General features: G+C 53.5%; 1 protein-coding gene across 4 annotated transcripts in view; it reads right to left on the bottom strand.

The window, feature by feature from the left end:
- LRFN2 (leucine rich repeat and fibronectin type III domain containing 2) overlaps positions 1-26761 on the bottom strand; it is a 176647-nt gene that overhangs the window by 73076 nt on the left and 76810 nt on the right. The window contains exon 1 of one of the 4 annotated variants that reach the window (XM_078055368.1): positions 12175-12293. The exons of the other annotated variants lie outside the window; for them this stretch is intronic. The gene's annotated coding sequence lies outside the window, so the exon portion shown is untranslated. Of the gene's footprint in view, positions 1-12174; positions 12294-26761 lie in introns of those variants that run through there. 4 annotated transcript variants of the gene reach the window in all.

Here is a 26761-nt window from a genome sequence, read left to right as displayed (position 1 = left end):
TCCTTGCACAGTGTGGGGGCCAGAAGTCTGAAATCCAGGTGTCGGTAGGGCCGGGCTCCCACAGAAGTCTTTAGGGAAGAATCCTCCCTTGCCTCATCTGGCTTCTGGTGGCTCCTTGCAACCCTTGGCATCCCTTAACTTGCAGCAACATCACTCCAATCTCTGCCTCAGTCTTCACACGCTGTCTTTGTGCTTCTTGGTATCTTTTCCCTTTTTGTCGCTTAGGAGGACACCCATCTTGGGGTCAGGGCCCACCTTAAATAGAATACAGGATAATTTTATCTCGAGATCCATTGCACCAAGGCGTGTGGTGGAGACAGCTGCCCCGCGGCAGGATGGCGTGTGGTGGAGACAGCCTCACTGGAGCTGCCCTTGCTCTCACGGTTGCTGGGGACTGGAGCTTCGTGAGGGAACAGCCCAGTGGAAGAGGAGCCAAAAGAGGACGGCGTGGCCACCAGAGCGTGTGGGAAGCCAGCGTGTGGCCCGAGCTAGGCTGGGGACCCCAGTACCAGCGCCGAGACTGTTTGACCCAAGCACAACGGGGGCTGGCGACTGTCGCAGTTCTGCTGAGAGAAAACAGCTGGACTGAGAGCATCCCAGGGAACAGAGACCCGGAGGTGAGCCCAGTGGGGTCCCCGGAGGCAGGTGGAGAAGGAAGGACTTGGGTATCGGGTTCAGGACCACAGGCAAGCATGGCCTGCACTCTGATGGTGCCGGCTCCTGAGGAAGCTTGGGCCAGCGGGTGGCAATGGACAAACTGGTGTCCCGGGCCTCAGGGGATGGGGTGTCTCAGAGGAGCCAGCAGTGTGCATAGGCGGGGCGCACAGAGAGCCCTGAGGACTGTGCCCACAAAGGGCAGCCCAGAGATTCTCTGATGGGAGGTACAGCGAATGGGATAGGAAGGCTGAATGAGGAGCCCCGATCCCTTCCCGAGTGCTAAGACCAGTGGTCTCCTTGGAGCTGCTTTTGAAAATGTGGTTCCGTGGCTCTTATTTGGTGGACTCCTCACTCTCGTGGGCCCTTTGGCCCTGTTGCACGGTCGACGGGCATGGTTCTCCATGTATCCCAGGTGGACGGCGCCCCCTAGAGTGTGCTGCCTCTGAGATGGGCTAATTGCTCCTGGGTTATAGAAAGGGAAACTGAGGTGCCAGGAGGCTTGGTGATTTGCCCCCAAAATACCCAGCTAATTGAAGGTGGGCTCAAAAGAGCATCCAGGGATTTAGAATCCCAGCCAACTGGGCTGCCTCAAGGCGACATGATTTTCCTTGGCCCTAGGCATGTTTGCCTTCATGGACTCCTTCCCCCATAAGAAGATAGTAAAAATTATATTTTACAGGACTCCTGGGTGGCTCAGTCGGTTGAGCGGCTGCCTTCGGCTCAGGTCATGATCCCAGGGTCCTGGGATCAAGCCCCGCATCGGGCTCCTTGCTCAGCGGGGAACCTGCTTCTCCCTCTCCCACTCCCCCTGCTTGTGTTCCCTCTCTTGCTGTGTCTCTGTCAAATAAATAAAATCTTTTAAAAAATATTATATTTTATGATTGCATTGGTAAAAAAAAGATGAATATAATCCAGGCTGTTTTCAACCCCCCAAATTCAAAATGGGTCCAACCAGCCCAACATGGCCTTGGAGGCCCCTTACTGCTCTGCCCCAGCTAGGCCTGGAGCTGCTCTGCTCAGGCTGTCTCCCTCCCTGTACCTCTGTCACCTGGGGCTCCCTGCCCTGCCCACACCGCAGGCCATGGCAGAGGCTGGATCATCAGAAAGCAGAGCTTTTCCCTCCCCATACTTATACGGTCCCGAGACGTCACCACCTCCTATCTGCGTATCCATTTCTCCAGACTCACCTCCTCCAAGCAACCTTCCTTATGATGCAGGCCAACTAGCAGTCCTCACTAGGAATTCCCTTTCTACAAACCATCTTGAAATTCCCTTTGAACCTTGTGTCTCCCGGCCTCACCGTAAGTCTGGAGGGGCCCAAGAGTCAGGAGCAGTGTCCATTATCCAGCCTGTCTGGGCAGGAGCCCGAGGAACATCTCAGATCAGGCTGTCAAAAGGCCTAGACGTCTGGTTCCCCAGAATCTCTTCCCATCTTCCTCATTAATTAAAATCACCTTCAATTTTTAATTAACGGGGAATGGTTTATTTAGGTCAGTGGTTCTCCACCCTGGCTGCACGTTAGGCTTATGGGAAGCTTTTATAAAATTCCAAAGCCTGAACTTCCAGCTGAACAATTGCATCAGAAATGCTGGGGATGGTACCAGGATCAGTATTTTGGGTAATTTTAAAAAGGCTTTTTGGGTGATTTCTAACTCTCCGTGGGGTTTTCTTATCAAAGATATCTCCCTTATGTTCTCATGATGTCTTTGTTGGTTCATTTTCTGAGTCCAGGGATCTCCTTGGAGGCTGGCTGGGAAGAGGCTGGTGGCTCTTACAGCTGCTGGGACAGCTCAAGGGACAGTGTGATCCAGCTGTCTGCCTTTGGCAAGGTTGTCTTCATGGTCTGGGGGCCCAGGAGAAAAACAAGACCCAGAGAGGTTGAGAGTCTGTCAGTAGGTCATACAGCTCTCTCTCCACCTTCAGAGCTGAGCTGATAAGTCAGGTTCTTTGAACAAATGACTGGGTGGTGGGCTGGGCCAGAGGGGCTGGTTCTAGAGGATGAAGAGTCTTGGGGGTGGTGTGGTGTGGAGAGCACATTTTCCCAGACCCCGAGGTTGCAGAGGTGTTCGTCCTCGTTAACAACTCCCAGCCTGCTCTAGGTGCTTCAGTGCGGGCTTTGGGCACATCCCATTGCCCCCTCCTAGTAAACAGGCCATGCGCTGGGGCCAGCACTCTCCACTCTGTGTCCCTTCCTGAGCTTTTAGCTCTAGGATCTCCAAGCAAACTCTACAGTGGTTGAGGCACTGAGTCACCCGTGCCCCTCTTTGGGGGCCCTATGCTCCTCTCCAAGCCCCGTCAGGAGAGATGTTTAATTTATCAGACAGTGCCACAAGATGTTGTTTACATGCACGCAGGATGTAACACAACGCAGCAAACCGTGAATATTGTAAACCTGTTTGCGGCTTCTCCTCCTCTGTGTGAAAATTAAAGAGACAGTTTGGGTCACACGTGCAAAGTGGCAGCTTTGGGGTGGCAAGTCACAGGGATAAGCTGATGCAAGGGAAAGAAATGTCCTATCTGCTCCCGTGACAGACTCCAGGCCAGGGCGCACCCTGCCACCCTCCTCTTCCTCATGGATAAAGTGACAAGGTGTCGCAGTATTCTGCACCCCCTTCCTTCTTCTGTCCCTGACCTGTGGTGTGAGTTGGAGGCTGAGCCCATACTCTGCGCTATTGTCTTATTTGGTCCTCGGAATAACCCTAGGAGGTAAGTGCTAGTACTGGCCCATTTTACAGTAATCAGATTATCACTGTCATCACCACCGTCATGGTTAACACTGGTGCATATTTACTCTGTGCAGAGCTCCAAGTCCTCTATACATGTCAATTCATTTAATCCTGCAACAGCCTTGGGGAGTAGGTCAAATTATTATCTTTATTTTATAAATGGAAGAAACTGAGGAACAGAGAGGTTGAGTAACTTGCCCAAAGTCACACAGCTAGAAAGCAGAGGGGAGGAAATAATCCATTCATTTGCTGAGTGAGAACACCTGGAAATTTGGGGGCAAATGGTGTAGATGTGGCCCCATCCCTCACAGAGCAGGCAAATTAACCCACCAAGCAGCCTCCGGCTGGACGGCAGGAAGCAGGACTGGAGTTAGGTGCTCTGGTTCTCTGAATTCATTCTACTCTCTGCTTGACCATGCTCTTGGTGTTCTCTCTCTCTCCCTTCTTTGTGCGTGTATGTGTGTGTGTTTGTGTGCACACACACATTTGTGTGAGAGGTCAATCCAGAAACCTATTTATACTGATACATTTAATCTGGAACCAGCCACTGTTTTTGGCTATCCAGCTGATCATATAGTAGGTCTTGACAATTATACTAACGGAGTTAAATTGAATTGAAGCCAGCACAATTCCCTTCCTTGGGTTTCTCCAGACTGGAAATGCAGAACAATTACACTCCAAGGAGTCCGTGTAGACTCACAGTTGAAGGGCAGGCTTTAGAATTTTGTCTGGCTCAAGACCAAGTTCCTGCACTTAGCAGCTGGGAACCCTTGGGCCAGTTGCTTAACTTCTCTGTGCCTCAGTTTTCTCACTGTGACAGGAAATGAGCACGGTCCCCGCCTCCCCAGAGTGAATGAATATAAAGCACTTAGAATAATGTCTGACACACAGCACTCAATAAACTAGAGCTGTTGTCAGCAGCAGTAACATTACAGGGAATAAGACGTGTGTCTCTCAATCTTTGTGCCGAAGCGCGCTGGGGCTGATTCACTTTGCTCAAGCTGACAAGTGGTAAAAACCCGGAGGAGGGGTGTCGGACTTCACACTCCCGAGCTGATACAGTGTCAAGGGCACTGGGACTACAAGGCAGAACACAGGGCTTCTAGTCCCAGCTCTGACGTTGGATGGGGACTCCCCCACCCACGACTGTGGTCTCAGCTTTCCCATCTGTAAAATGGGGAGTGCACCATGTAACCTTCCAGGACCTCCTCTAGCTCTCACTTTCTAGAATTGCTAGGAGTCTCTCTCCTCTCTCCTTCCCTCCTTGCGCATCTGGTGCTGCCACCCAGGACTCTGAGGGGCACTCTGGGTTGGGGCCACTTTGGGGTGGGGGTGGGGTTATAAACCTGAGCCTGGGTTGCTAGCACCGTGTGGAACAAGCTCTTCGATGTATAGGTAAGGTAAGCTGAGACCCGGAGCAAGAGCTCAGCATGTTTGTGGTAAGACAGGCCTGGGAGTGGGGGCTGCCAGCTCTGCCCGCATCCCAGAGCCGAGCCGGGGATCCAGGCAGGGTGAAGAGCGTGCCAGGGTCACGCTTGTGTGAAGGGTGGAGCCCTAGTTCTACTGAGGGTCCATCTGGCTATACAATTGTTTCTTCTCTCTCCCGTGCAAATCTGTGCTACTGAGAAATAAGTTTGGGAAAATAGTTTTGGCTTAAAACCCATGATTTTGTTTTTTTTTTAAGGCCTACTTCTAGGAAAATTTCAAGGACTCTTGAGAATCGATGTTTGGGGAGAGCCATGTATCTACTCCCCTTCTCCAGAGCCATGGCCTAGTAGGAAGGATGAAATCACACCCTGATTCAGCGCTTGCTGTATACCAGGCTTTGTTCTAAGAACTCTGCATATACTCACTCATTTGCTTTTTTTTTTTTTTAAGATTCCATCCATTTATGAGAGAGAGAGAGAGATTAAGAGAGAGAGAGCGAGTGAAGGGAGGGGGCAGAGGGAGAAGCAGACTCCCTGCTGAGCAAGAAGCCCAAGGCAGGACTCAATCCCATGACCCGAGGATCACGACCCGAGCCGAAGGCAGACACTTAACTGACTGAGCCACCCAGGCACCCTTCATTTGCTTTTTTTACCAGCACCAGGTTAGAAGTTTTATCCCTGATTTTCAGATGAAGAAATGAAGGCCCAGAAGGTGGTTTCCTATAGCTAGATGCTGGTCATGCTGGGATTTGGTCCTACTTGACTGGTCAGGAGTGCAGGCTCTTAATCACCACGTAGACTGGCCTGTGTGTCAGGGTTCACGTCAAGAGCTGGGTGGCCTTAGATTTGCAGCCTGACTCCTTGGTTGGCTCTCTGTGTGATCTTGAATGAGTCCATGACCCCTGGGCCCCACATTCCTTCCCTGGAAATAAGGATAAGACAGTCTATCCTGCAAAGCTGTGACCGGAAATTATGGATAACGTAGACCCCCAACTCTCAGACGGGGCCTGGTGGGACACAGAAGCACTTGCCAAGTGCAGTTCTTATTTGGATTTAGAGGAATAACATACTGCTGAGTGGGCATTGACTCCAAAACCTAATGACTCTGAAATTTATAGAAATTAGGATGGCACCTAAAACAATATCACCTATACATAGAGAGGAAGGTTAAAACAATCCTGGGGCAAACATCCATAGAGAACCTTTCTAGAGCACTCACATGTTATTTGCAAGGGCCATGCTAATTTGAGTGAGTCGCCCATAGCCAATGGGTCCCTGACACGTGTCTGGGTCTGTTCAGGAAGACAGGTCTTCTGAGGGCTTGGGTCTGGAAGGAAGGAAACCACTTACGGAAAAGCAGTCTCTGGCTCACATGCTCATCAATGCAGACAGGTCCTCCCCTGAGGATTGAAATCAGTGTTTTGTGTTTTGCTTATTTTTCTTGCTCAGAATCTTTGAAATGCCAGGGATGGAAAGCAGCTTGAAGCAGCTGAGGCTCGGCAGCTCTAGGCATGTGTACAGGCCCAGGGTAGTCTGGGAAGGCCGACATAAGGAGAGGGCACTCTCCTTCTCTCCCTTCCAGATACCCGGTGAGCGTGCTGGAGGCTCTTCGGGCCAGATAGATCAAGATGGCGGTGCCCAGGCATGAGAGGTCCCCATGCCTGGGGCGGGAAGGGAGGGGTGGCCGGGAACTCAGGCCCACACGGCAGCCATCCAAAGACTCAGCCCCACAGCCCCAAAGTTGTGACTACAGAAGCCGTGCAGCACCAGGTGAGACCAAGCCGGGACACTGGCTGAAGTGTTTTACTTACACTGACTCATTCGCTCCTTCCAACAACCCAGGGAAGTAGATATTATTATTATCATTGACCCGGTTCCCCAGTGGAGAAACTGAGGCACAGTGGCTAACTAGCTTCCCCACATAGCTAGAAGGGACAATGGGGCTGTGGCGCCAGGCAGTGTGACTCTGGAGTCTGAACTTTTGTTCCCTGTGCCTCCTGGATATGTGTCAAATGCCGTGTAGACGAAGGGGGTACTTTTAGGCAGGGGTAGGGAGGATGGGACATGGAAACTCTTCCTGATTTCTGAAATCCCCCCTCCTGGTGGGCTTAAGTCTGAAGCCGGTTTCTCTGTGGGTTACTTGGCGTACAACCAGACCCGGCTGACAAGTCCCGGGGAGTTCCCAGTTCTCAACATAGGAGGTGGAAGACGTGCGAGTGTAGATGGCCCAGGCTCAGGAGAGGATGCCATGGCCTGGGGGTCCTGAAGCTTACGCAGAGAAGCCGCCACTACCCTCCTCAGGGGGTGAACCCCATCCTCCCCTCAGGGGAGCCTGCGTCTGGCACCCCCACCCCACCTGACTACCCGGCCTTCTCCTCCCGGCCAAGTGCAACAGCAGCAAATAAAATCTTCCAACTTGTTGTCCTTTTTCGTTTTCAAAGATGTCACTGGTCTGTGGTTGCCATGGCGACACCCACCAGCTTCTCCGAAGTCAGCGCTCAGCTCCCTCCAGCGGCCTTGGCAGCCTCCCCGGCCCTGCCCAGCCCTCGCCCTGCCCATCTCAGCGCCCCACCCCTGCCTGCCCTCATGGGTGCAGAGGGGCCCAGCCTCCCGTTCCTCCTGTCCCTCCAGGTGGGACGGCTCCGTGGAGAACCACTTCAGAGCCCCCCGGCACCGGCGGGTAAGTGACCGTAATGAGCTCCCATGTGGCACGGGCCTGCCAGGGGCTCCCAGACAGGCCTGAGCTGCCCCAGAGACCTCGCCCTCTCCCACCCCCACCCCCCTGCTGGCTCCCTGTCCCTGCTGCAGCCTCCTCTGTCCTCTGGAGCTCTCTCTCCGTCCCCCAAAGCCCAGGAGGCTCCAGGGTGGTTGAAAAGAAAGAATCTGTGAAACCCGGTTAGCCTGACCCTGGGCAAGTTATGTCAGACCTCTCAGAGCCTCACGTCCCCATCCACAAAATGGGCGACTAAGACTTACCTTAAGGGTTGCCACGGGGCGTCCCTGAGGAGTGGCGTGGAAAAACCTGCTACATGATAAGTTCCTTCCTTCCTCTCTGCTTCCCATTGTTCCCACCCCCTTCCCCTGCCACCTTCCATCTCCATGAAACCACCTGGCTTCCCTCTCTTATCCGCTGCCCTCCCGGCCCTGTCTCATCTCTGTTCCTGCCTCCCCAGGCTTTACCGCTAACACAGCCCCCCGAGCCAGCAGCACCTGCAGCCTCCACTCTTCCTGCGGCCACGGGGCTTCTTGGGGAAGGGGGGTGGGAGATGTCCCATCTCCAGAAGGGACAGCCTTGTCCTCTGCTGGGGAGCCAGGGGGAGCACAAGAACAAGAGTGACGGCAGGGGAGAGCATTTATTGAGTTCTTACGGTGTGCCAAACTCTATTTGAGGAGCTTTCCGCAAATCAGCTCATTTAATCGTCACGTCATCCCTATGGGACACTTAGATTTTGTAGCTACAAACACCAAGGAGTGGCAGGAAAGGAGGGGCAGCGATTCTAGGATGCGCGAGTGACTGGAGAAGGGGGACGGGGGAGAGGAGGCCTGGCAGTCCAGAGGCGTGAAGTGCCCCTTCCTTTCTCGGGTCTGTTAGCTTTGAGACGGGTTCTGCCTTTATATCCCAAATACTCATGGAGAGCATCTGAATCCCTGCAAAGCATTCTCGGTGCAAGTGCAAGGTCACCCACGGAGTCTCTCCCATCACCCTCCTGCCGAGTCTATCGGGGTGCCTGCCTCAGGGAGGATGGCCGTCTCAGGCCACCCTCCCTGCCGGGCGTGGGGCTGTCTCTGTGCGTGGCAGGCACAACTCCCTGTCTCCTTTGGCACAACCTGTACCGGGGGGTTCCGTGACAGGCATCCCGCTGCCCGTGCGAGGTCCGGGAGGCCTCTCTCCTCCCCTTCTCAAGCAGAGAGTCTGCGCCAACGGCCTCCCCCCTGCCAAGGACAGGACCGCATTCCAGGAGCAAGGATTTACTCTCAGGGAGACAGCAGGCCCTGACAGGGACGGAGTGTGGTGACAGGTGGAGGGACAGAGCCAGCCGAGAGCTCTCATCTCCAGAGGCCTCTGCCCAATTACGGCTCCTCAACGTTTCCTCATCCCTGGCGGTGGGCCACTCTGATTCTCAGCGGCTCCAGCACAGGCACCTAACTGAGGAGGGAGGGCCCTTGGCTGGCTCCGCCCCCACCTTCGGAGCTCAGAGCAGCCTCTCTAGATGGCTGGGCCCCGAGCAGCTGATGCTTAGGTACACACACAAACCGCCTGGGACTCCAGAACACAGGTCCTGCTCCAGGAGGCCTGGGGGAGGCCGCACATGCTGCATTCTTAGGTGTCTGGACACTACTTGCAGATAGTGAGAGCCTAGATGACCCAGGAATGCGTCCAGCGCCCCTACTTTGAGAGTCTAGGCCCTAGGGCTCTCCGGAACCACACATGCCACCCCACCCCCCAGGCCTTCTTCTCCTTCAGGAACCAGACACTGGACAATTGTTCTCAGTTGCTGCTTATCAGTCACTCAGACCCACCCGCGTCCACCCGTGAGCACGTCTGAACTAAGACCACGAGCTTCCAGCTGCAGAATCCCAACATCTGGCCCTTCCTTGGGGGACGCAGTCCTCGCAGACCCCTCTGGCCTCACTCACTGACAAACGTGCCCAGGTGAGACCCGCACAGATGGGCTCTGCCATCCACACTCACTCCTCAGCCTGACCACACAGAAGCTGACAGAGGTCAGGAGAGATGGGGAAGCTCGGGGAAGACGCCGTGAGTGTCCAAATGTAGTCTTGGCTACTCTAACAGCCCTCAGATGAGGATCTGAGGGTCACAGTGAATCCCTAACAGAAGAGGCCAAGAATAGGCAAGAACCCTGCGTTTGCTTTCTGCACTGCATTCCAACCTTGTGTAGGAAATGTCATCAACTTACTTCCTCTTGGGTTTCCCCTCCTAACTACAAAAGGGTATTTCTCAGCTGGATCCTGTCTAGAAAAGGTTTCAACCATCAGGCTGAGGAAGTCTGTGTGCACACAGACATAGGAGGATGGACCAGATGACATCTCAAGGTCACTCGCAAGTCAGAGGAATCTATGAATTCCCTACCATCTCCTGGGCATCACAGAAAGAAAAAGGCCCGTCCCTGCTGCAGTTTGTAGTCTTGGCTTTGATTAAATCTCGAGATTAATTTTTCCCAGTGACAGAGTGGCCAGCCTGGAAGCCATAATCCCTTCAGTAGTTCAACATGTTTATGAGGGTGAGAGGGTGCTTAATGCCGCAGTTAAAATGCTAAGCTGAGTAATCAGTTCATTAGGAATTTACTCAATATGTTTGCTGTCTGCAGCTGGGCCCCACTCCCCTGGATAGAGATAAATCAGCAGACAATGCAGCCAGTGACAAGATAAACTCTTCCAACATCGACAGCAACGCTCGGAAATGCCCTGACCTAGAGGAGAAGTCTGGTCCAGCCCCCCACACAAGGGCAGGCTGTGGACCAGAACTGGGGAGAACTCTTGGTGTGGAGCATGCCCAGGGGCTGGACTTTAAGCCCTGGAAAGAACAGGGGGTGAATCAGGCCAGCTGCAGCTCAAGGACCCTTGGTTATCACAGGCCAATGAGCCAGCATGTCTTGGGTTAAGTTCTCCCAGAAGAAGACCCTAAGACGAGGATTCAAGGGTGCATAGTTTATTGGGGAGGTGGTCCCTGAAAACACAGGAGGGGTGTAGGGGAAGTGAGGTGGGGCAGGGAAGGCAGCTAATAAAAGTTGTGTTCTCAAGCATGTTACAATGGTGAGCAAAGGGAGCTCAGTCCCAATGGGACCTCAGGAGCTCTCCCTGCTGAGGGGTGAGGGCGCTGGGATCGTAGGGGCCAACAGTCAGTGCTGGAGAGCTGCTCTCGAAATTCCTCAGCACTTCTGGCCTGTATCCCTGCCTGGGCCGAGTGTGCGCCTGTGGCCAGAGAAGGCCCTCAAGCCAAGGATGCAGGGAGAGGTGGCAGGAGCAGGTATGAACTGAAATGGCGGGGTCGAGGGGGTAATAAGCAGGACCCAGTAAGACTACAATCCCCACAAGAGTAATCTTAGAGGAGACTTGAGACCCATGGGCTAATGAGTTTCAGTTTCTGACCTAACAAGAAGAATGGATGGGTCTCTGGAAAGGGTAGGACCCCTGAGCCCTAAAGCACAAGGACTTTCTGGGGAACTGAGCAGGTAGCAAGACCTCCTGGGGAGATTCATTCAGGCTTTCGGAGGGCCTCTGGGATGGTGGGCATCTCAGGGGAACTGTTCCTGGGTTAGAAATGAGCAGGATGTTGGAGACATGCCAGGCACTCCTCTGGGTGGAGAATGGCCAACAGAGGTGCCCCATGGTTAGGACAGAGCATCTCAACTGAAATTTTAATAAATCATCTGGAAGATGGAGTACACAGTGAGAGCTGGAAATCTGCAAATGGCACTAAGTTTTGGGGGGGAAGTGAAATGTCAAGCCAATGGGGATACACACTACAGAATCCCACAAGGGTGTGTGAGTGGGCAGAAAAGTGACAGATGAGATTCGGTGTGGGCAAGTGTAAGATAGTGTATTTAAAGACAAATATCTCAAACTCTACAGGACTTCCTTCTGAGATGATGCATACCATGGTGGTTTATTTTAGGAAGAGTAAGGAGGGGAAGGAGAACTGACATTTATGGAGGGGCTACTAGGTGCCAGGTGTTCCATGGGTTTGGTTGAATTTTCTGCATGCGCAATGAGGAAATGTGGCTCAGAGGGGCAAAGCAAGTTGCTCGAGGCCACATAGCTAGAGCGGGGGCTGAGATTCTGCTTCAAGCTGTGCTCTGTCTAGTCTGTTCCTTGAGGATATGAGCCCGATACATGAAGTGACCCGAAGACCACCAGGAAATAGACACATTGGGAAGACGCTGGAAACAGATAGCACAGGCTCCTCATTGTCCCTTCCTCTCTGGCCTGCCCTGCTCAGTCTCTTTTGTTGGTTCTTTCAACAAAACATTTTAGTGTTCCAGGCCCTCCTGGGCCCTCTCTTTTCTCTATCTATTCCCTTTCCCTTGGGGAAATACCGTCGTATGCTGATGAGTGCCGAGTCCATGTCCCCAGCCCCAGCCTCACCCTGAGCTCCAGACTCACACCTGGACTCTCAGGACATCCTCAGGGGGTGTCTAACAGGCACCCCCAGACCTAACAGGGCCATAAACAAGCCCTCACTGTCCCCCAGGAGCCTCTGCTTCTGCAGTCATCCTCATCCCGAGAAATGACAGCCCCACACGGAGTCTGTCCTTCAACCTCTGCAAAGTGAATGTGTCCTGAGAAGGTCAATGGAAGAGAGGGGAGGTGGGCAGAGAGGTGTGAACTGTGGGACCGCTTACTTTTGGAAAGATGAGGTGAGAAGCGGTGGTCAGAAGCCCAAGGAACCTTGACATCAGCGGAGAGCAATCAGTGGCTTCCATCAGCAAATCCAAGGGTGGTGGGATCAGGGGATGGTGAGGATTAGGGGGTTGCCCTTAGAAGGAGGGAAAGATAGATGGTAGGAGCAAAGCAGAGGGGGCCTCAGGCCCACCAGCCATTGCCATACTGGGGGTCACACCCCCCTCCCCGGCTCCCGGCTCCTCTCTACCTCAGGTCCTCTCCCCCATCTCATCCAAACCCCACTTCTCCATGGCCCTGGGGCTGCAGGGCAGTGAGAGGGTAAGCGCCTCTGGCCGGAGCTAAAATCCCAGCCTCGTATGGCCCGGGTTGGAGAATGGGGGCCCCGGGCCCACCTGACTGGTGCACAGCAGGCCCCGGGCCTCCCCGCCAGAGCAGCGGCCCTAGTCCTTCCTCAGGGGGGCTTGAAAAGGAGAGGGAATCTTTCCTCTTGTTGGGAAGATGAAACCAAATGAAAAAAAGCTGTAAAGTCACTGGATTGGAAAATGAGAAAGCAGAATAAATAGGCTCTCGGGAGGGAAATAGGTCTTCCCCGCTCTTTGAACAGGAATAAACAGGGAAAGCGCCTGTCAGGAGGGGACCCACGCCAGGAAATAGGTGACGGCCCCGTCAGGAGCCACAGGGAGAGGGTGCCAGGGAGGCTGAATCTTCTCTCCAGCCCACCCCTTCCTTCTCCAGGACCAGCAGGCAGCAGGGGCCCTGCCTGCCGGCCACCTGCCTGTCCCCGCCCCATCCATGCCCGGTCTGCCATTGCCTCTGCCCTGCTCCTTCCTGACACCACCCCTCTGCCTCTGTTCCACCAAAACAAAGCCACCTCTCTTCTCAGCCTCACTTCCTGTGAGAAGGCTTTCTACGCCTCTCTCTTCTCATATCTGGCTGAGGCACAGTCCTACGATAGATCAACTCTCTACCTATCCCCCCAACCCCTGGGCACCTGCCTGCCACTCTGTCCCTCAACTGAGCCATTTGCCCAGCCTCCTGTGGCTCATAGCGTGTAATCAATCTGTGTTTCTGTGTCTCCTCCTCCAGGAAGCCCCCCCGCCCCTGATCCCTCCAGCCCTCCGGTGGACTGACTGCTCCCTCCTTGTACCATTGCGGATTAGGGGTAATTCCAGTTACGGCACAAGCCCCCCTGGTCCGGTCTGAAGGTGAAACACTCCCAGTATGGAGTCTCACCTCCTCTGTCTCCTTGAGAGCAGGTCCATTTCTGTATCCCCCCAGTGCTTCAGGGCGGTGGGCTAGGTCATGACTGGGAGGCGGGCTCACTCTGGGGAGTGTGAAATGCTAGGAGCAAACCCAAGAAGAGGACAGAGTCAGCCACACAAGAAGCACCCGCCAGCACAGCCCGAGCCCCCCGCACCCCACAACACACAGAGGCACACACACCTCACAGCACACCAGAGACAGACAGATGGACACCCAGGTGCAGCCTGCCTCCACCTCGCTGCCCTCTCTGTGTCCCTGCTGGTCCACTTTATTGCACTTGAAAACCAGTGATGATCTCCCACCAAAGTAAAATCCTCACACAGCTAAACACCAGAGCACCCCTTTCCTCTAAGCACCCAACACTCTCTACAAGTCAGCACCATAAGGAACCTCGAACAAGCTCGTCCAACCTCTTTGCTTTACAGATGAGGAAACTGAGGCCCAGAGTAGGGCAGTGCCTGCCTGAGGCGGCCCAGCTACGAGTGGCAGCTGGGGACACAGGGCAGAACTGCCGACACCACCCCAGCTTCTCCTGGTGGAGGGAGGCCGGGCATCCACGAGAGTGAGGAAGGGGAGGGGAGGAGAGCTGGGCAGCCCGGGGGGGGGGGGGATGGTGTGCTGGGGACACAAGGAGGACACAGGGGAGGGCCACCTTGGGAAGGAGAGGAGAAGTGGGACAGGACACAGGTCACCTCTGAGCTCCAAGGAAACACTCCTTTCCCATTCTCCTCACTTCCTGTTGAGGTAAATGCCTTCCCTCAGGGGCTGTCTTCCCCCAACTTCCTCTGCCTGATTTTGGGAAAAATAACAATGAAAAGGTGGAAGGTAGAGACCAGGAAGAAGGTCTACCCACTGGCTCCTGGCTCCTCCCTCACATCTGTCTGTCCATCTGTCTTCATTCCCTTCCCCTCTCTGACTCACCCATCCTGCCCACTCCGTGCGTGTGCCTGGGAGCCCCCAGCTTCAGGCTCCCCCCACTTGGACCACCTCACCCACATCTGCTCCTCCCGCATGCTGCCCTCCATGGCCACTTCCCGAAATCTCTCTGGGGGCCTCCCTCTCCCGTCCTTTCCGTCTGTCCCTCTGTCTGCCAGGACTTCCCAGGCAAGCTGCAAAGCCACCCGTGGGACTCTGCCCACTGCCTGGGTCAGGACAGCGTGGGCAGCACGGGGAGGGCCCCAGCTGGCCCCGAGCCTGACGGGGAGGGAGGTCAGCCAGCTCCAGGAGGGGTGGAGGGCCCAGGCCGGCTGCTTCCCGCAAGCCTGCGGGGACAAGACAGATCTCAGTGGAAGCAAACATCTTGTCCGTGTCCCACAGAGGCCGGGGAGGAAATGGGACCAATTAATCCACATTTGCCTCTCCAGATTGGAGTCCAAGTGGGGAGATGGAAGAATTAACCTTTTCAAAAATGTAATTTCATAAAATCATCTCACTTGGCACGGACTCTCTCTTTATTACCATTATTTATGGCTGTGACCGTGCCTCAAGCCAGCACAGGTGTAGAGAGACAGAGGAGGGGCAGAGCGGCGGGGACAGTGGCCCCTGGGAGAAAGGGGCCACCTGACTGCAGCCCTGGCCTCAGGGCCCCCAGCCCCCAGGTCACCTGCAGCTCTTCTATAGACATGCTCCTCCCTGGGACTGAGTCTCAAGGCACTCCCACGTGTCACATGAAGGAATAGCTTTTGTGGCCATCCTCAGCCCTGTGCTTCTCCATTGTTTGCCTACTCCCTGACCTCTTTCTGGAGCGCAGCAGGGCTGGTATTGTGGGGTCCCTGAGCAGCCACCCACTGTGCCTAGACCTGGCAGGACAAGAGCATCCGAGGACCCACCGCCAGAGACTTGCTTCCAGGCTCAGACGATGGGCATCAGACTCCCTCCACTGCCCATTGGGCTGGGGTGAGACAGTCTCTTGCCTTCCCTGGCCTCCATTACCTGCCTGTCCTGCCATCCTGCCTGACCTCCCAGCTTCCCCGGCTGCCACCTCACTGACTCTCCAGTGACGCCTCACATTCTTGACTCCTTCAGAGTCTGTGGTGCTCACCTGTAAAATCCAGGAGCCTGCACGGCATGCAGGAGGGACAGGGAGGGCACCGATGTGGCTGCAGGGTGATGAGAAGGGAGAGGAGTAGCAATGAGGGCAGGCCATCATTAGGACTTTGGCTTTTATTCTGAGCAAACTGGGAGCCAGTGCAGGGTCTGGAGCAGAGAAGGGGCATGACCTGCCTTGTATTTTCAAAACTTGCTGCTCCCATGTTCTCTGGGGCCTGATCTGCCCAAGCTGCTCCATTCCCTGCCCACCAGATCTCCTTCCCCTCCTCAGGACCCCACGGACCCCTCCCTGCATTCATTTAGCAACATTCACTGGGTGCCCATCTCAGAGTGTGCCTGGAAAGCAGGGAAGGAGAAAGATGTGCTTCTGCCCTTGTCGAGGCCTTCACCTTGTGGAAGAGGTAAGATTCCCTCCCCAGCAGCTCCTGGAAAGAGTACCAGGTGGACCTCTAGGATCCCAGGCCCCAGCTCCAACCTGTCACCATGTTGCTGTGTGACTTTGGGTAAGCAGCTTTACCCTCTCTGAGTCTCTGTTTTCCTCCCTGGAACATCAAGGGTTTGGACCCTGCAGTCCAAGGTCCTTTCCAGCCAGGCTACTAATTCTCTTGGGTCAATGAAGGAGGAGGAGGAGCATGAGGAGGAGGAAGAGGATTAGGGCAGGATTTCCCCACAAGGGAGGGGAGCCCTCACCTGAGTCCCAAAGATGGGTACAGTTAGAAGGTGAGGTTCCCACCTCCTTGTCAGCTCCAGATCCGCCCCTCCTTCCTGCTCAGCTGCCCCTCCCGCATTCCCTCCCAGCCCCCTCTCTGGCACTGAGCAGGAAGCACATTAAACCTGCCCGGTCAAATCAGATCAGCATGTGCAACAATTTAACGAAAGATGGATCTGGCATATGTGTGTGGTTTTTAAATAGAGGTTCCTTGGAGCCGGTTGTTTCGCTCAGAATCAAAACAATTGATTATCTTTAGAGCCACTTACTGAAGCTTATCTGCCGTGATACGATGGGCCTGGGGTTTCCAGGGGCCCAGCCCTGCTCACCAGCCCTGGGGCCTGCAGCAGCCCAGTTGTCAGGGAGGGGGTGAGCATTGCAGCAGGCAGCACGGCAGCCGGGACCCCTCCTCTGCTGGCGGCCTAGCCCGGCAGATCTGAAAGCACAGGAAAACCAAACCCCTTGCCTGGGGGAAGCTTCCAGTCCAGAGCTAGTGTGGACCGTGGACAGTAACGAGTCAATGCATACATTCTAAGACGTCAGGTAGTAAGTAACACATGCTGCCAGGAAACAGAAAGCAGGATGAAGACTTGGAGGGGAATGAAGGATGGGACATGGGAGCTCTTGAAACATGCAGGTCAGGGAAGGGCTCTCCGAGGAGGGGACGGAGGGGACATATGAGTGCTGAACTTTGCTGACATGGGGCGCGGAGGGGGTGGGAGGAAGGGCTTCGGGGCAGAAGGGACATCCTGGAGTCCTCTGTGCACTGGGGCCGGAACTGAGGCGGGCGTCAGGAATGGGAAATGAGCCCCCTGCCCCTATCCGCCCATCCTGGCTTTCTGCCTCAGTTTCCCTGCCTGGCACTGCAGTTCCCTGCCAGTATGTTGCTCTATTGAGAGTCCTGACTTGTACTCCGACTCATTTGGCTGAGACAAGGAGATCTGTTTAATGCTTACCAGCCTCTTCCCAGGGGTACAGATACTATTTCCCACATACCAGGTTGGGTGGGGTTCCACTGTCCATGGGCAGATGGCTCAGAATCAGGAAGGAACGCCCAGCTGGCTTTGAGTACTGCCCTCTGCCTCCATGTCCCCCATTACTAGGCTTGACCTGCAAGTCTGGCTATGCTCCCCCATACAGAGTCCTGTCTAGCACCTTCCTTACCATGGGTGAGACCCAGTGGGACCTATAAAAAGCCCCCATGCTCTACAGCACCTCTGGAAACCCTCCAGCTCTGTCTCCCCTCCCCCTCCTGACCCTCCCCTCTCCTGCAGTCTGGTTTCTGTCCCACCGCCTTGCAGAGGGGCTTCTGTCTCTTGGCCACACTGATGTCTTGCTTGGGCAGTCCACTTAGCTGGGTGCTGGCCTCGCCCCTGGACACTGACCTCCAGCCTGTGGGGCCATCCTGCCTCACCCACATTCAGCCCAGGCTCTAGGAGCCCAGTCATAGCCAAGTCTCTGGTTGCTGTTCATCTGCGGCCCCAAATCTGGCCCCCAAGGGCAGACCCTGTAGCTGGGTGTCCCTCAGCCATCTCTGCACAGCTTTCACCTGAGCCTAGCCCCCTGTGATGATGGGACAGTGTTTTCCTGTAGTTCTGGGAAAGGCCAGCCAGAATGAAATGGACCAGCCTGGGGATGGGCTGGAGCGGAGCTTCTTGCTAATGCTGTGGTCAGTCCTGTGTTTACAAGCAGTGTTAGAAAGCTGAGGGAAAAGCAGCCCAGAATGGGAAAGCAGGTTTGCAGGGGTGATGGAGCCCAGGTCCAGTGGGAGGCAGGATACCTGGCTCTGTTCTTGGCTCTGTTCTTGGCTCTGCTCCAAACGACCTGGGTGACCTTGGATAAATAGCACTCTTGTTCCTCATATGTAAAATAAGGGCCACTGGATCCAATCAGTGGTTTTCTAACTGTGTGCTGTGGAAGGTTCCATGGAGCCTTTTCAAAACCGCCCTGCCCCAGACACACACACACACACCCCCACCCAGGGTGGAGGTGAGAGTAAGGGGTTCAATTTCTCCCACCCTATTTCCAAACACAAGTATACTTGTGCTCCTGCTGTTTGTCCAAGCTGCCTCAAAATGCTTCCTACAAACAAGAGGTGAAGGTCTTCCAAATCCTTTTAAAACCACTTTACTAGATGACTTCAGAAATTCCAAGAATTAAAAGATTGTCACCAATTGATGACCTCAGCCCTTGGTATGTGCACTCTCTTCCCCTCTCTCCCCCACCACTATTCTGGCCATTATTCTCAACATCTTTAGTGTCCCTGCAGATGATCTGTTCCAACCGTGGCCCCCTCAGTTCATTGACCACCCCCTTGCACCAAAGATCTTTTCCTTTCCTTAACCTTCCCCGCACATGGCCACACCCTAGACCTTGTCATCACCAATAACTACCTGTCCTCTCAATAACTACCTGTCCTCTAAGCAGCCGGTGGGACCTACCTAAACCGCAATCAGATCAGGTCAGCATATTGTTTTCTTTCTTTCTTTTTTTAACTCATGATTCTTTTTATTAAAAAAATAACAATTTTATTGAGATATAATTTATATACAATAAAATTCAACCTTTTAAATTGTACAGTTCAGTGGTTTTTAATATAGTCACAGAGTTGTGCAACTAAGTCAGGCTTGTCATGGTATCTGTGTTCTTACGTAATTTACCTCACTTGTCAATGCTTCAGTTTTTGTTTTTGTTTTTTTGTGGGCCTGGTTAGTACTTGGATGGGAGCATACTGTTTTCAAACCCTTCTGAGGCTCCTGCGGCCCTGAGGATCAAAGCCTACAGGCTCTGAGTGATTCAGCCCCTGGCCACCCCTCCAGCCTCATCTTCCCCCAGCTCTGCCCTCAGTCGGGAAGCTCCGGACACCCTGGCTGGAGCTCCTTCCAGCCCTGGGGTCTTCACACTCATCATTCCTTCTGCCCGGACCCTTCTTCCCCCCTGCCCCTTCTTCACATGCCACCCTCATCATTCAGATCTCACTTCATGGGTCATCTCCCCTGAGAGGCACCCCCGCCCCATCTGCCACCACTTTCCATAATCTATTTTATCTTCTCCATAGGTACTGAAAAGGGTCTTACTGATGCATTTGTGTGTCATTCTCTGCCTCCTCCTGCAAGAGTATAAGATCTTTGAGGGCAGCGTTCTGACTCTAATCCCAGCACCTAAAAAGCGCCTGGCACACTGTAGGTGCTTATTAAGTAGGACTAATTGTCCCAGTCCGCCAGTTCCTTCCTGAAAAGCCAGTTAATCCCTCTGTGCCTTCCTGATCTATAACGTAAGGGCTCTAATACATATGTGCCTCCAGGGCTGGTACAAGGTTATTGGATGTGCTTAGAGCTTTGCAATGTGCAAATCAGCATGCAAAGGCGCTGCTGGCTCTACCTGACTGCAGAAAAGGAGAGGGGTTTCTAGCACCCCAAAGGGACTCTTCTGGTCCCATTTCCACCTGCCTGTCTAACTCAGAGTTTCTATTTCCTTTCCTTTACACCCTTGCCTCTGTTCCCTGTCCCAACCTCAGAGAGCCCCCTCTGCATTCCTCCGGGTGTTCCTAACCCTGACCCTGACCAGCAGACCCCTCCCCGGCTCTCACCCTCGAGCACCCCAGCACCCCTCTCTTCCAGGGTCTCCTCCAAGCCTGAGAGGCCCAGCCCATTGCCCTGTCAATCTCTGCTTGTCCCAAGGACGCTTCTTGTCTTTTCTGCCCTACCCTTAGTCTAGCTCCCCCCGCAACCTTGTCCCCACCCGGGCACCTGCCTCCAAACCTGTCCTGTGGCTTTGTTTTCCGGTGGAAACCAGCTAAGCATTCTTTTCTCATTTTCTGGGAGGCCCCCCTTATCACGTTAGTATCTAATAAGTCCCTGTGCCACACAGAACGCATGGTGATATCATGTCTCCGGGAGACAGGAAAGCATGCACTTACAACAGAACAAGGATTGGGTGAAGAGAAGAAGTTGAGGGCCGGACAATGCCTCAGTTTCCACAGCTGCATGGAGGAGGCTCTGCAGTGCAGATGCCCTAGATTTTCCATAACACCTCCCCCCACCCCGCCTTCCTGTCTTCCCCAGGATTGATGCATGGCCTTTGCAGAGAGGGCCCTGGGCTCCCCAGGAAGCGAGGATGATCAAAAAACCCAGATCAGGACAACAACAGCGGGCACACAGGGGATTCTTGGAAGGCTAGAGAAATGTCACCTCCCCAGTCTCGGACCACAACAGCCATTTATCATCCTTACTGTTGGGGAGCAGGCCTGAGACGGAGCTGACCTTGAGGAAGGAGAGAATCACTTACGGGGGTGGTTGCTGGGGTGCAGAGGAACCAGGGCCATGGGGGGCGGGGTAGAGACTGAGGGAGCAAGGTAAGGGGGATGAGATCCAGACCATCCGGAGGGGATGCGGACTGGATGACGGTGTGCCTACAGCCCTGTATCCACACTGAATGCTCCATCCCCGGCAGAGAAGCCTGGAGAGACCAAACGGGAGGAAAAATGGCATTGCACGTGGAAACGGGAGATGGGAGGCAGCCGAAGGTTCTTCCAGAGCTACAAGTGAGTAATGAGGGTGTGTGCCAAAAAGTCCAGTCTCTGCCCTCGGGCCCTTCGTCATAATTGAATCTAAGCTGCATTCGTGGTTGAAGGGTCTACAATTAAGACCCAAATCCAAACACGCCAGGGCCATGGGCAGAGAGGCCAGAGCCTGCAGGAGAGACTCCTGACATATTTATGAAGATATTTCTAGATAGTTCTCTGTTGTTTCTGCTTCTAGTCACCGACCCTGTTGCTGTTTACACATATGTCTTTCCCCATTTCTTAACAAACAAGCATGTACGCTCGCTCCCAAATGCAGATACACCCAACCCCGATATTCCCGGGCACCATGCTATCCAAAAGCACTGGTTCTCACGCATGATCTCTCACACACAGCAGAAGCTCATGCTCACACCCAGGCCGGCTCTGAGAGCCTCTCCCCGCCCCCTGCCGCCATGGGCATGCAGCCGCACCCCAGCGCTGCACTCGGCACCTGGCATACACCAGTGTAGGGAGCCAACCAAGATCTCTGCCCTCGGGAGATGGCATTCTGCTGCTGCGTCCACAGAAATGCACAGACAAGGCCCCTCCGACCCCCGCACACAGACTCATTCACACATGTGCACATGCTCAAAGAAACTCTGAACAAACATTTATTGAGCACCTGCTTCATTTCGGGAAGCATGCTTGGTGCTGAAGACATACAAGTAAGCGAGACCACCATGGGTTCTGTCCTTAGGATGACCCATAAAGGCACATTCACAAACAGGCCAAGCAACTTCACACCACATATTCACATGCGTGCACACACACAGAGCTCTTGATGCTTTTAAAGACAAATCCAAAGTCAAAGCATTTTTATGATACCCTAGGAAGCAGCTCACTTGGGAATGAGGAGTGGGGCCCCTCCAAGTTCAAAGTCAGGTTTGTAAATTGTCCATTCCTTTCCCTGACTGTGTGTTCTTCTCCTTTCAATACCACATCATCTCTACTCCTCGCTATCATGTCCTTGCAATAATTAAAGTGCCAAGGGCTGCCTGCGGCCTTGCACTCGCCCCATGCTGCCTAAGACGCCTCCCAGCCTCCTGTGGTCAGGACAGGAGCCAAGCGCGCACCCAGCGGCCAGGGATTTCTGCTGAGACATTACATTACAACAGAGCCTGCTCCTTCCAGACATTTTTTTTTTTTTTTTTTTTTTTTTTGCTTTTGCTTTTAAAGAATCTGAAATAACCTGGCTGTAAAAATGTGCTTTGGGCGGAAAGCTGACTCCCAGGGTCAGAGCCCAGGAGAAGATTTCTGCTACACAGTTTCGGGGAAAATAGCCAGCGCTCAGCAATTTTTATTTTCCAAGGGATAGAGAGAAAATACAATTGGAGTGGATTTAGGGGCTTTGTGGGGCTCCTCACCAGGTTGCCTGTGGTTTTTCTTTTTTCCTCCTGCTGGAGAGAGTGACAGCAGAGAGTGGACAGAGGGGAAATCGGAATGCAGGGCTGGGAGCCCATCCCTGTGTGAGCCCAGTGACCTGCTGACCCCATGGCGGGGTGGGGGTGGGGGGTCCAGGGAGGTCCCAGGTTTGGATACCAGCTCTGCCTTCTACTAGCTGTGGGAGCAACAGTCTTTAAAAGCTCTCTGTGCCTCAGTTTCTTCATCTGTAAAATGGGGGAAAACAGCACATCCCTCAGGCTGTTGTAAGGATTAAGTATGTCTATATATTCTGTATTAGACTAGTGTACAGATTCCCCTCAGAGGGGGTCCTGGCAAATCCTCAGAGCATGTTGGCTCTTGTCAGCCTCCCATCCTTATCTGTATCCTTTATCGCCAGACAGGTGGCTACCAGCTCCCTGCTTATGAGGTGAAGGGAGGGTGAGTGCTCCTCACCCTGCCGGTCTCCGCCCTCCGCACCCCAGGGTACTCGCGAATGCGGCTGACTCTTCCGCTTGCCCCTCCAGTTCCTCACACCGCTCGTGCTCCCTGAGGCTGGCCTCTGCAGACTGCGCCCCCCAGGCCCCCTTGCTCTCCCACTCCCAGTGGGGTTTGGCCATCGGGATGTACCAGCAGAAGGTCAGAAGGCAGGAGGAGAGTGAAGTCGGATACTCCCTCTGGCTTTGGTGCCTCCCTTCTGCTTCCTCACCTGATCACTTCAGGCCAGAGCGAGGTAGCTCACGGCTCCCCAGCAATGCCCGTCTTTGGGGGCTTCAGCATCCTTGCTGATTCTGTCAACTGTGCCCACACCTTTGCAAACGGCCCCTCCCTTAAATATTCTGGAGGGGATTGAAAGCGGCAGGGGCCAAGGATGTAATCGCGGCTGTACATAAAGGTTTTCATGCAAAGATGGTCATCACAGTGTTGTTTATAATGACAAAAAGTGAAAGAAACCTACAGGTCCAACCATCAGGCATCGGGTGAGTCATCCAGATGGGGCACTGGGCTGCAGCTATTAAGAACAATGACAGGGGCGCCCGGGTGGCTCAGTCGGTTAAGCGTCTGCCTTCAGCTCAGGTCATGATCCCAGGGTCCTGGGATCGAGTCCCACAACGGGCTCCCTGCTCAGCGGGGAGTCTGCTTCTCCCTCTCCCTCTGCTCCTCCCCCCGCTTGTGCGCTCACTCTCTCTCTCTCTCTCAAATAAATATATCTAAAAAAAAAAAAAAAAAGAACAATGACAAGTGCAAGAATATGCACCAACACTGGAGAATATTCACTACACACCTCCAAGAAAAACAGCAGGCCTCAAAGACTATGGACAACCTAAAACCATCAAAAATAATACATACAGGTTTAGAAAGAGAATGTACAGGAAAGATATACCCCAAAACGTCAACTGTGTTATCCTTGAACATGTGAGCTATGGATAGTGGTTATCTTATCCCTTTGTACATACGTGTGTTGCTTTTTTTTTCTGCAGTCTCAGCTCTAAGCAAAAATTACTCTTTTGATTAGAAGTTTTGATAGTACAGGTGCAACTATTAAAAATGATTTTTTTTAAAGTTAATGTCATAGAAAAACAAACACCATAAAAGGTTGAGTGAAAAAAAGCAAAATCCCTCTCTCCATATATAATGTTAAACATATATATATACACACACACATAAATGTCTAACATAGCCTAAATATGACTTACTATTATATCTAAAATTTTATTTAAAAAGACTGAAAGGAAGCACAAAATGTTAACAGAGGTTAGCTGGGATGATGGGACGCTGGACAATTATTTACATTTAACAGCATTTTCTAAATTTTTTATAACATTGATTTTCAAATGATCAAATTACATTTTTTAATTAGGAGTCTAGGACACTTTAGGCCAAACCATTCCAGGGTGTGGACTCAGCCCTAAGCCAATGTGCCTCCTTCTGCCCCAATACTCTGGCTTGGGGGTCCCCTCCACTGGGACCATGGAAAGATGAGGCCAGGTATCCAAGGGGTTTGGAGCTAGAGAAATAGGGAAGCCCCGAATAGTCTGAACCTTCTGCCTCATTTATGCACGTTTTACCCTTAGTCCTTCATCCAGCACATCTGACTCTATACGCCTTGTCCTTTGCTGAGCCCTGTGGAGATCCAGAGTGGGTGTGACCTGCTCAGGAGACAGGACGTACCCCCTGCAAAGGGAAACAGCCTTACAGTGTTAAGCAACAATACAGTTAAAATAACAACACTTCCATCTGTCTAGGGCCTTATGGGCCCAGAACACCCTCACCCACATGACTTCAGTTAATCCCCACAGCAACCTCTAGGTGAGCATCATCAGCCCCATCTTCCTGCAGAGGAAGCTGCAGCCCAGAGAGTCCCAGGGGTCATTCCGGACCAGCCTATAATAGGAGACACCACAGAGCATCAGCATGGAGAGCCATGGGGTGTGGGTCATGCCCAAGGGTTCAGAGGGGACTAGCAGGAGGGGAGGAATTTCAGAGGCCAACTGGAAGCCCACTGGACTGTCGGGACGAGGCAGAGAAGAAGGGCTACAGTTACAAGCCCTTGGAAAATAATGGACCCATGTCCACAGGAAGAAGCAGACACTTGTCCTTCCTGTCCCTCTATCTGGAGGCTCTGGACTTCTGTCCTTCCTAGAAGGGAGCAAGGAGGGACCTGGGAGGTGAGGCACAAAAGGGAGACATTCACTCACATTTGTCAAGTGCACCCTCGTGTTCCCCAGAACCCAGAACAGTGGCTAGAACATGATAGTCCTCGGGAAGTACAGGCGGACTGAGGGAGGGACTGAATGCGGGGTGCCTGGTACCAGGATGGGGCAGGAACACCAGACGTGGTACTAGATCCTGTGGAACTGAGAGGCCAGCAAGGATGACAGAAATCGTCAACATACACACTAACGGGCAAGGCTTACAGACTGAGGAAGTGCCCTGAAGGCAGGTCCACAATTCTATCAGAGAAAAGAACAAAAGAGCCAAGACTGGGGGCGGGGTGGGGGGGCACACAAGCAGTGAGAGAATGTTCCACACAGAGAAAGCATGGTGTTCATGTCATCTAAGACTACACAGGGAGGGAGCATTGTGAGCTCCAGGGACTGAGAGGCCACGGACCGTGTGGCTGGAGCCCAGACAGCAAGAGGGCAAAGAGGACAGGCCATAAAGCTGGAGGGTGGACATTGCCAGCCATGCAGGCCTTAAGGGCCATGTCACGGTTTGAGGAAATGATGTCAAAAGCAACAGAAAAACAAGGGTGTTGTTTTCGGTGGGGTGAGGGTGGGTGTGGGTGATAGGATTCGAGTTGTGATGTGGGACATGGATTGACCAGTCTGGGGATCCAGCGGAGGAGCAGGACAGAAGTGCCCCCTTGCTCTCCCACTCCCAGTGGGGTTTGGCCATCGGGATGTACCAGCACAGAGTCTGAAACTAGGGTCTCAAACCTTACCCAAGACTGAAGCTCCTGTCCCTATAAACTGCCCTCCCTACCTGGGTGGGAGAGCCCCTCACTTCCTGCTAAAGCGATTTCCTATTGAACTGTTTCCAGGATATGTGATGTGATGGGGGCCTGGGTTGGGGGAGGCGCGGGGTGCAGAAAATGCACCAAGATCTTTAGAAAGGACAGTCCCAGATCCCTCTGGTGGCTGCAGTAAAGCGGCCAGCAGGCTCCCTCTGCGAGGGGGCAGGTGTGGCAGGTCTCCTCCTCTGCCTCCTTCAGGCCCGTGTCTGTGATTGTTTACAACCCAGCAGCAGGGCCTCGGGGGCTCTGTGGGGGCAAGGGGCGGGAGGGCGGCAAGGGAGGGAGGATCTCAGTGAGATCCCTAACATGAGCAAGTAGTCTCCCCGTGGGTCTAATCACCACTTTCCACAAGGAATTTCACTGTGCATGCTCGTTTGCTTTTTAATCATCCTCTAAATATGCATTTCCACGTTATACCCTAATGGCACCCAGAGAATCATTAGGATCTGTTGGGACCGCAATCCATGGCTTCGGAAGTCTCTAAGTTTATAATTTCGCTCTGTGACGCAGGTTTCTAGAAGTCCACAAATAACCATTTGCATGATAAAGTCACAACTCCAAAGTCAATTACAGCTACGGCTGGAGAGAATTTATTTCCTTTTTGAAAATTAAAATGTGAAATCAGGAAGTTGCCACACAAAAGCCTCCCCTTGCCTGGGTGGGAAGAGGGAAGGGAAGCTCGCACCTCCGGGGGCCCTGATTGACAGAGCGCTGTTTGGGGACCACTGGACAAGTCTGTGCTGGTGGCCTTCAGGGCGCTCAGTGGAGGTGGCTTTGGGACTTCACCCCGCATAGGGATGACCTATCTCTCCCCAACTCCCATCTTAATTTCATGCCTCCTAACCGGGATTGGGGGTCGCAGCTGTGAGTCTCCAGGATAGGCCTCGTCAGCATGGCCATCTCTGCCAGCTGGTCAGGTGGGGCCCCAAGATGCATAGATGCTCAGGAGGGTCTGGGGCCAAGTGACCACTGGGCAAAGGGCCCCAAGCTGTTTCCCGTCTCAATATCCAGGATCCTGAAGGCTGGGCCTGAAAGGCCCCAATGAGGGGCCCAAATCTTTCCAGGGGCCTGGGCACTGCTTGCAACTGTATCCATTTCTACAAA

The sequence above is a fragment of the Halichoerus grypus genome, chromosome 9, assembly GCF_964656455.1.
Source record: "Halichoerus grypus chromosome 9, mHalGry1.hap1.1, whole genome shotgun sequence".
Lineage (NCBI taxonomy): Eukaryota > Metazoa > Chordata > Mammalia > Carnivora > Phocidae > Halichoerus > Halichoerus grypus.
Note: the sequence above shows the minus strand (reverse complement) of the source record. Positions and strands in the feature narration are given on the sequence as shown.